This window comes from Pinus tabuliformis, chromosome 9, assembly GCF_031772625.1.
Source record: "Pinus tabuliformis cultivar Carrire ecotype Pingquan chromosome 9, CPIR1, whole genome shotgun sequence".
In the NCBI taxonomy this organism is placed as follows: Eukaryota; Viridiplantae; Streptophyta; class Pinopsida; order Pinales; family Pinaceae; genus Pinus; species Pinus tabuliformis.
In genome coordinates this window covers 870,808,122-870,817,680 of record NC_142307.1, presented here as the reverse complement: position 1 = coordinate 870,817,680, position 9,559 = coordinate 870,808,122, and positions in this window count along the sequence as shown.

The following is a 9,559-nucleotide window of genomic DNA, read 5'->3' as shown; positions in this document are numbered from 1 at the left end:
ATCCATTAGAGGATTGGCAGATTCTGAAGACCTAGTAAACATCATCATTGCTGGGGATCTAAATCTCACCTTATCCTTGGCTGAAAAACGCGGAGGAAGCATAGTAAGGGACCCGACGCACGAATGGGTGGAGGATCTGCTTCAGGATTGGGATATGATCGACATCAAACCCTCATCGGGCAAATACACCTGGTCCAATAGAAGGCTCGGCCCGGGTCACATTGCTGCAAGGTTAGACAGATTTCTTGTTCAAAGTTCTTTTCTTCTTCTTGGTTTAGAATCTAGAATGCATATTCTCCCTTGCAGCGTATCTGATCACAGACCCATCAAACTTGATCTCGTGGCCCATATGGATCAAGGCCCTATTCCTTTTAAATTCAACCCCCTTTGGGTCAAGGAGCAGACCTTTATGCGACTAGTAAAAAACACATGAAAGCAGCCTGTCAACGGCTCTGCCTTCTTCGTTTGGGAAGAAAAGCTTAGGAGAGTGAAAGCTACATTGAAAACTTGGGCTAAATCCCTTCCCAATCCAGCAGTGGAAAGGAAAAAGATTCAAGAATGCCTCGAGAACCACCATTTGAATGCGGAAAATGAAGTGATCACAAAAGAAGTCCTTGATAAGGAGGCTGAGCTCTAGCAAAAGCTTCTAAAAGAAAGCTTGGCCGAGGAAGAGTATTGGAGGGTCAAATCTTGTAGGCTTTGGCTTAAGGCAGGAGATAAGAACTCTGCTTTATTTCACAAGCAATCCCAAGCTCGAAAACATTTCAACTCCACCTCTGAAATCAAGGAAGAGAACAACACCCACAGAGATATCCAAAGCATAAAAAATGTTGCCTTCCTTCATTTCAAAAGTCTGTATAGTGAAAAAGAGGGCCAGGGGTAGACCTCATCCTTAGTAAATGAGGTACCCACTCTGATCTCGGCTAGAAAGAACCAATTCTTGGAAGCAGATGTCACTAATGATGAAATTAAATCCGCTCTATTTGCCATGGAGCCTAACAAGGCTCCGGGCCCAAATGGATTCACTGCCAGATTCTTGCAGACTTGCTGGCAGATTGTGGAAAAAGATTTAGGAAAAATGGTCCGAAAATCTCAAGCTTGTCAGAAAATAGGAGGAAGTACCAACTCGGCTTTCTTAGCCCTTATCCCTAAGGAAAAAGGAGCCAACACTTTCTCCAGATCTCACCCTATCTCCCTTTGTAACATAGGTTACAAACTGATAACAAAAGTGATTGCCAACAGGTTGAAATCTATTCTTCCTTCCATTATTCCAGAGAATCAGGGAGGTTTCATTCAGGGAAGACAGATAGTGGACAACTTTATCCCGGTCCAAGAGGCGATCCACTCAAGCTTGACCCGGAAAGAGAAAGGTATGGTTGTCAAATTGGATCTAGAAAGCGCCTTTGATAGGGTAAGGCACAGATTTCCGCTGGATGTCTTGCACAAATTTGGGTTTGGCCCCAAATTCACCACCTGGATCAAGGCATGTATCTCGCCCCTCTGGTGAACGGGAGGGCCACAGAATTTTTCAAAGCCTCTAGAGGGCTGAGGCAAGGGTGCCCTCTATCACCCTTGCTCTTCGCCCTCCAAGCCTCCGTCCTCAGTTTCCTTTTGAATAAAAAGTAGGCTCAAGTAATAATGGGAATAAGCATCGTAAGAGGCGTCAAAAGCATAAACCATGCAATGTTCGCGGATGACACTCTTCTCCTCGGCATTGCCTCCCTTCCTTTGGCTAAAAAATTCAAAGAAGTGCTGGATGTCTATTGTGAAGACTCAGGAAGTAACCTCAATAAAGGCAAATGTCACATTTTCTGCTGGAATATAAAGACCAGAATGATCTAAGCCATTTCTAACTGCTTTGGTTTTGCAGCCTCCTCTGCTTGGTCATCCTTCAAATATCTGGGTCTCCCTGTCTTCCAAAAAAGAGCCCTCAGTAAAGACTGGTTGCCTCTGCTGGAAAAAATCAAGTCTAAAATCTGTTCCCGGGGATACAACTGGCTCAACCTAGCAGGTAAGACTGTGCTAATAAAAGTTGTTCTAAATAGCCTTCCCATTTATCAGGCTGCAGTGATGATGGCGCCTCTTGGCATAACAAGGAAAATTGAGGAGTATATCAGGAATTTTTTTGGAAAGGTGGGAAAGCTAATGAGAAGAGAATTCCATTAGTAAGCTGGGACACAATCTCCTTGCCCAGAATGGAAGGGGAACTGCAATTCAAGAATATCAACAAGCAAAATATTGCTTTGGGAGCAAAGCTGTTATGGAGGATAATCGCTCCAAACCCGGGTTGGGCTCAGCTTATGTTATGGAAAAAGTACTTCCGTGGGCAGAGAGCCCGCTGCCTGGACAATCCTATCACCACCCTTAGAACTATGATTCATAAGCTATGTGACAGAGCCTCTGCCTTATTCAAACAGCACATGCACTGGATCCTTGGAAATGGGAAGCGTATTAACATCTGGGAGGACCGCATTATGGGCAGCGACCCCATCGTTGATGATCGTTCTCTGATCCTGTTAAAAGACTGGATGGATAGAGTTGGCGTCAAAATGTTGTGGGACTTATCTCAATGGGAAAACAACAACTGGCAGAGCTGGGGAAATCTTGAGGTGCCATCGCATCTGTCCAAAGAATACTCCAACCTCCTCACCCACTTAAAAGGCAAAGCTCCATTAAACATCAGCAAAGCAGACACACGGGGATGGGGTTCGATCCCAGGTAAGTACACAGTCTCGCAAGGCTACAAACAACTCACTCAACATTCGAACGTGCCGCCTGATCCGAGGCCTTGGCAGGGGATCTGGTCCCATTCAACGATCCCCAAGATAGACATCTTTTGCTAGCTTCTTTGCCATCACAGAATATTGACTGAAGACAGACTTCACAAAAGAGGCGCTAACGGTCCCTCACGCTACTCGTTGTGCGAAGACCATGAAGAAACAACTGCTCATTTGATGCTCTCCTGCAAATTCGCAACTGTCTTTGGAAGGAGGTGTTAAGTCCCCTGAACTCTGACTTCACTCCTCCTAATCATTGCTCAGACCTGTTTGCAAATTGGATGCGCATGTATCCTGGTGGCACTCAGAACCTTCATATCAAAACCACCTGGCTCGCCCTTCCTAAAATTACCTGCTGGCACATTTGGTTGGAACGAAACCAAAGGATTTTTAATGATAAAAAGAGCGATCCTAAAATAATCTGGATTAAAATCAAAAGTCACCTGAAGGACTGTGTGGGAGATCAGTTAGACAGGGAAGATCTTAGCGATCAAGACGCAGCTTGGGGAGATTCTCTGGGCCTCCAGTTCGTTGACAAAGTCAGGCTTCCTCCTCCCCTAAAGCATTGGCAAATCCGTCTCAAGACTGAAGAACTCGTTGAGTTATGCAAAAAGAAGGCAAGAAAAACTCTCTTCTTTGACGGTGCCGCAAAAGGCAATCCCGACAGTTCTGGAGCAGGTGGTGTCATTAAAAATGCAGATGGCAGAATCGAATCTAGATATGCTTGGGGAGTGGGCTTCAACTCCAGCATTCAAGCTGAAGCCTTGGCTCTCCTCCAGGGACTCAAGATGCTCATCTCTCTGGGCATCAAAGATGCAATTATTTTTGGGGACTCCCAATCCATAATTAAGGCCATGGTGGATAAATCCTCTCCCTCAGATTTAAGATTATCAAGACTCCTAAGCATAATTAGAGTCCTGACAAACATTTTCCAGAATCTGGAGTTCCTTCATGTTAAGAGAGAAAACAACAAAGAAGCCGATGCTGAAGCCAACAAAGCGGTGCTTCTCCCCCCTGGAGCGCGCCTAAGAGATGGAGACGAAGGCTGGGACCCCATCCCTTAAATAGCCTGTTTAAAATGTTTTACTGCCTTTTAATGAAGCAGTTTGTTTGTATCAACAATTTAGGAAAGATAGATAAAGTTACAAGAACTACAGCTAGTAAAAATTGCAGGCTCAATAGAGGGGAAGTCAATTGGATCCTGATAGAAGAGAAATCTGTTCTCTGTGTACCTCTTTGTAATCTGAATTATGGCTTTCCAGCCAAGAATTAATACATCAACCTACTCGTTTCTGTAAAAAAAATAAAAATAAAATAATAATAATAATTATTAGAAGAATTAAATTGGTACAAAAGTTTTAAACTTGAAATAAATAATTTATTTGAATCTTGTAAACTTAACATTTATAAGTGTAATTTATTTGAATTTTTAATAAGTGATTTTTATAAATTAATTCAATAAGTTGAAAATTATTTATTTTTTTAGAAAAAATTGATTTTGTCTAACTCTTTTGCATTTTAGTTTTTGGCCATAATTCAAAGATATAATTTTTGGCAATATTGTGATCTTTGATTGTTTAAATGTGTTCTTAAATGCATAAATAGATTCAATGGTTGAAAAATCTTTGTGGCACTTGGATTATGAAGAATGCACAACTAAAACTTGTAATTGTAACAAATCTATCAAATTTTGGGCATAATTGATTGGAAAATATGTTTGAAAAAGGGTCAAAATCTAGAATAGTTAGACTGCAGAAGACGAGTAAAGTAATTTGATTTGAGAGTAGCAAAATTACAAGTGCATAATACCATAAAGGGTATTTCCTTCATCCATGGAGGAAGAAAACTAAAGACCTAATATTCGCTTAATATTGGTTATTCTTGTAATAGAAAATAAAACAAAAATACAAAAGTTCTACTACCATTTACATGTACAGGGGATCTTACCACCCATTCATTTTCATGAGCCATAAAAAGTATTAGAAGTTTTGTGCCATAGAGCAAAAAGCTAGTCTTCATGTTAGGTCCCTATAATACTAGTGATTCCCCCATTACTATTGTCATTGTATCGCTTATTGTTATTGTTGTGCCCCTATTGTCCTCATATTGTTATTATTGTGCCCCATAGAAGCCCACTATTGTTATTTTTGTGCCCTTATATTATTATCGTTAGGTTGGCTTTGGTTATATTGTGACCCCTTAGACTCCTATATATAGAAAGGAGGTTTTGTCATTTGTATCATCCAAGAATTGTTCATTTGTGTAATGTAAAGGAGGTTGCCCCCTCGAAGAGGTTGAATTTTAAGGCGTTTATCTATCTTTTCTATCTTTTTGTGAGCTGGTTTCATAACATTTGGTATCAGAGCTTTGGATTCTAGGGTTTCGCTGCTCCAAATAGGTCATTGTGGAATTTTCACTATAATTTTTTTTTCTACGACGTTCTTTCCTCTTTTTGTACCTTCTTACGAAATTTCAATCCGATTCTCAGAAAGAAAGTTATGACGATTTTCCCCAGGTCACCTGTTTTGAGTGTAATTCAGGAGTCTGCAAAAAGACCAACTTCCTGAGATCATATCTCCGAAAATTTCGCGCGAAAAGCTCTGAAATTCGGACCCAAGGTTCAGCGCGATTTCTTCTCAAATGGGTTTTTTTTGCGACTTCTGAAACATCACAGAAAAAAAGTTATAGCGAAAATTCCACGATGACATGTTTGGAGCAGCGAAACCCTAGAATCCAAAGCTCTGATACCAAATGTTATGAAACCAGCTCACAAAAAGATAGAAAAGAGAGATCCACGCCTTAGAATTCAGCCTCTTCGAGGGGGCAACCTCCTTTACATTACATAAATGAACAATTCTTGGATGATACAAATGACAAAACCTCCTTTCTATATATAGGAGTCTATGGAGTCACAATATAATCCAGCCGACCTAACAATAATAATATAAAGCCACAAAAATAACAATAGAGGGATTCTATGGGCACATTAATAACAATATGGGGGTAATGGGGGCACAACAATATAAATAAGGGGTATAACTACAATAGTAATGGGGTAATCACTAGTATTATAGGGACCCAACACTATGTTAAAATAAAAATTCTACATATGTTTGTTTTTGTAATAATTTTTGTTGAGTAGTTAAGGTAAACTTGACTTGGTCAAGTTACCGATGGTTTTTGAGCTCCAGGTTTATGAGAACCCATGGTATTCATGTGGAATATATCCTATTTAAAGGGGAGAATTAAACCAGCCTAGATCCATCTTAACTCCAAATCTACCAAACGCCGAGAGGGATCAAATCTCTTGAGATGGAAATACTTTAAGATGCAAAGGAATTTGATCCCTCTCGACGCTTGGCAGATCTAGAGCTAAGATGGATCTAGACTGGTAAATATTAAAAAAACATTTTAATTTAAGATAAAAAATAAACAAACACAGATAATTGATGTTAACAATGTGAAAAACTATTTAACCTAGGTTGACAATACTAAAATTGAATCTAAAACTATTAATGATGTGAACAATCTTTAATATAAGAACCATGTTATATCCCTCCTTTAAAAAAGAGGTTTGATGACATTAAAACAAACCATATCATGGTACAACTAAGTTGAATGGCAAATGATTTTTTACCAGTATTATGTTGAGATGTTATACATGTATAATTGAACTTGAGGGAATGAAAAGACAAATCCTTTAATTTTAGCACTTAATACACTTGCATATGACCGTTTTTCTGGTATCTCACATAACACATCATTGTTGCATAATTTTAGAAGGATACTTCCCAATTAATTATATCAGAAATTGCCCCTAAAGGTGCAATGATACGCAAAGGAATAGAAGATTTGGGAAGATAATCTTGAAAAATGAAATCAATAAATATGAAAAATCTATTTTCTAATAGAATAAATTTTAGATGAAGATTATTTGAAAATAAATTGAGAAGACTCTATTACAAAGGGAAACCTTCTACTTTAGTGTTTGCTTACTTGCTGATGGAAATTTGCTGTTGAAGAATTTGGTTATGCTCGAAGTAAGATGACTGATGGAAAATTACGTAGGTAAATAGCTAAATGACTATAGAATTTATACAGTTCCTCATTTAATTATTTGGGTATTGAGGAAATTGTTGGTTTATTATGTTTCCATGCTCGGTAGGGGAAATTGTGAAGACAAAATGGATCAATTTTCACACCATTGCTTTCACCAATTAGGTCAATACATCTCAAAGGATGACTTAAAGAGAGACAAAAAAGTGACAAAGCATAGTTTCCTTGGGGGTGCTGGAGCCACTGTTGAGTTTCAAAATGATGATTACAAATCTCACTAGATTTCTCATGTCCAACTCTTCTCTTCTTGATGAAAGGACTGCTATAGTAGAAGCCACATTGATTCAAGTAGGCACCTTTGATATGAAGGTCCTGAAGGCTATTTTGAAGGATTTTGATTGTAGTAATTCTAAGGATGTCTGCAGGGGTTTGTTCCAATATCCTATAACAAAAGGGGAGGTTTTGGATTACTTTGATTTCATCAGGAATGAACATGCCAATGATGTTAAGGTTGTCATGTCCACATATATTGGGTTGGAAGATATCAAAGTTTCTAGGGCAGTTTAGAGCATATATGGCTATTGGGTTTGCTGAAAGGTTTGGGGTTTCGATGGTATTTCTAGGGTCTCATGTCACTTTTCCTGATACTTCGCAAGAGTATAAGAGAATAATGTTTGGGAGGATTATAGGAGTGAGTGTGGATTCAAATGGTAAGTCAACTCTTTAGATTTGGGGTGTGAGATTGCTTCCCAATTTCCTTCTTCAAGCATTCTTGGAAAGCTCTACGCTGACTAGGTTAGATATTTTGGTGGTGAGGTTGATGACCTATGCTATTTAGAGTGCCAAGGGTTATTGGCGGTGAGGTTGAAATATTTCACTTTTCAGAGTTCCATGTGGTAAAATATGGTTTGCTGGAGGTAGACGAAAATGGATGGATCTTATTGGCTGGGATGCAAAATGTATGCCCAAGCGAACCCCATAAAGAAACAATTATGGTGTAGTAATAATTTTTGGATTCCCTTGTGGGAAACTGTGGTCATCAATCTAGTGTTTGATAATAATTATAAATAAACAAAATATCAATATTTTCATTTTCACCTACACGAAACAAGCGAAGTCCCTTCATACGCTCAGATGATATATCCATTTTTAGCATGTGTGCAAGTAAAAATTCAACATTTCTCTTTATTGCGTCAGATATTAAATCTGAATACTAACACAATCCCTTAAGAAAATCAGATGAGGCAAATATCCCTTGCAAATCACACTGCCCCCATTCACATCATCGATCCCAGACCAAGCATTAGATGTTTCAATTATATAATACAACTTTATTCAAATGTTTTGGCAAGTTGATAATGAATTATAGAAAAATGCATTCTCTAATTAGTAAATTGAAATTTAACAATGTAAAATTACATGGAAGGATATCTGCATGATTTGTACTTGTTCAGTAACTAACACACTACCCTAAGGGAATATAAATCACTTGTTACAACCACTAAGTTATATGGTTGAATCCTACGAAATTTGTAGCACACATATTACAATATCAAAGTGCACATTTTACCTCCAAGCTAGTCGGTCCTAAAATAGTGCAGAGAGGCGCTCTTGAGACTCAACTGTTTCATCAGTAAGACTTGCCCTCAATCCAAATAGGGTGCCCACTTCCAATCCCTCTCGTGGTTTCGAACATCTGTTTTATTGAGAGCTCTTTCTCATCTTGTCCAAGATGAAATGCACACAAGTGCTGAATACATTTCCATGTTCACTCAGAATGTGCCTTGTGGATCTTAGTTTTTTAGTATCCAGGTTTGATCCTGGCCTCCACCTAGTCCAGAATGGACTGTCCTCCATGGTGAATGACCAAGAATATCTTGCTCCAGTCCAAGATTCCAAACTATTTATCGACTAGGCACTTCTCAATGTTCTTGGAGACAAATCTCAAAACATGTTTAAGAAGGTGGAAGGTGAGACTGACCTCTCTCAGGCGTCCGTCGATGGATCTATCACTGTTGGGAATAATGGTCCAAGAGGCAGAGACAAGTTGGAAGCAAGGCCTCTCCACTTCTAGGATGGGATTGACTCTAACAATGAGCACAAAAGCACCGTTGCTGAAGAGAGCTTACCCCACCAAACTGTTAAAGTGATTCTCAAAAGGGCCACAAAAGGTGATGGCCATGATTTCATTGCAGGCAATGCTGCAAGGTATGCGAATTCGTATAGAAGCAATGAGAGAAAACAAGATGAGGGTGAATGCTGCGAGCTTAGTTGTGTTGGTGCACTTCACGATGAATTCCTTGATGACATCCTGGAGGTTCCACGTGTCAGATTTGATTTGGAGGAAGGCGGAAAAAATGACACCTTGTAATTGACTCAAATGAAAAATGTCTTCCATGTTGATTTGGAGTAGCATCGGATGTCCTCTAGCCACGAAAATTGGTGGAGAGGCTAAGGGACACGAGATCTCCAAAACCTAGAAAGGGTTTGGGCAGATTCTAAAAAATTTAGGAGATATTAAAATAATTAATATTTTTAGTGGAGTCCCTAAGTCTAAACTTAGGGAAATTAAAATATTAATGTGAATTAATATAAAATTGTGTTAGAATGGTCCAAAATTCATGAATCAAGCGAGATCTAATCCTGGCCGTTGATTAGGGGCTGGGTTTGCTGAGAAAGTTGAGAGAGTGATCAGAGTTGCAGCTGAGGGGTAGTGAATACAGAAG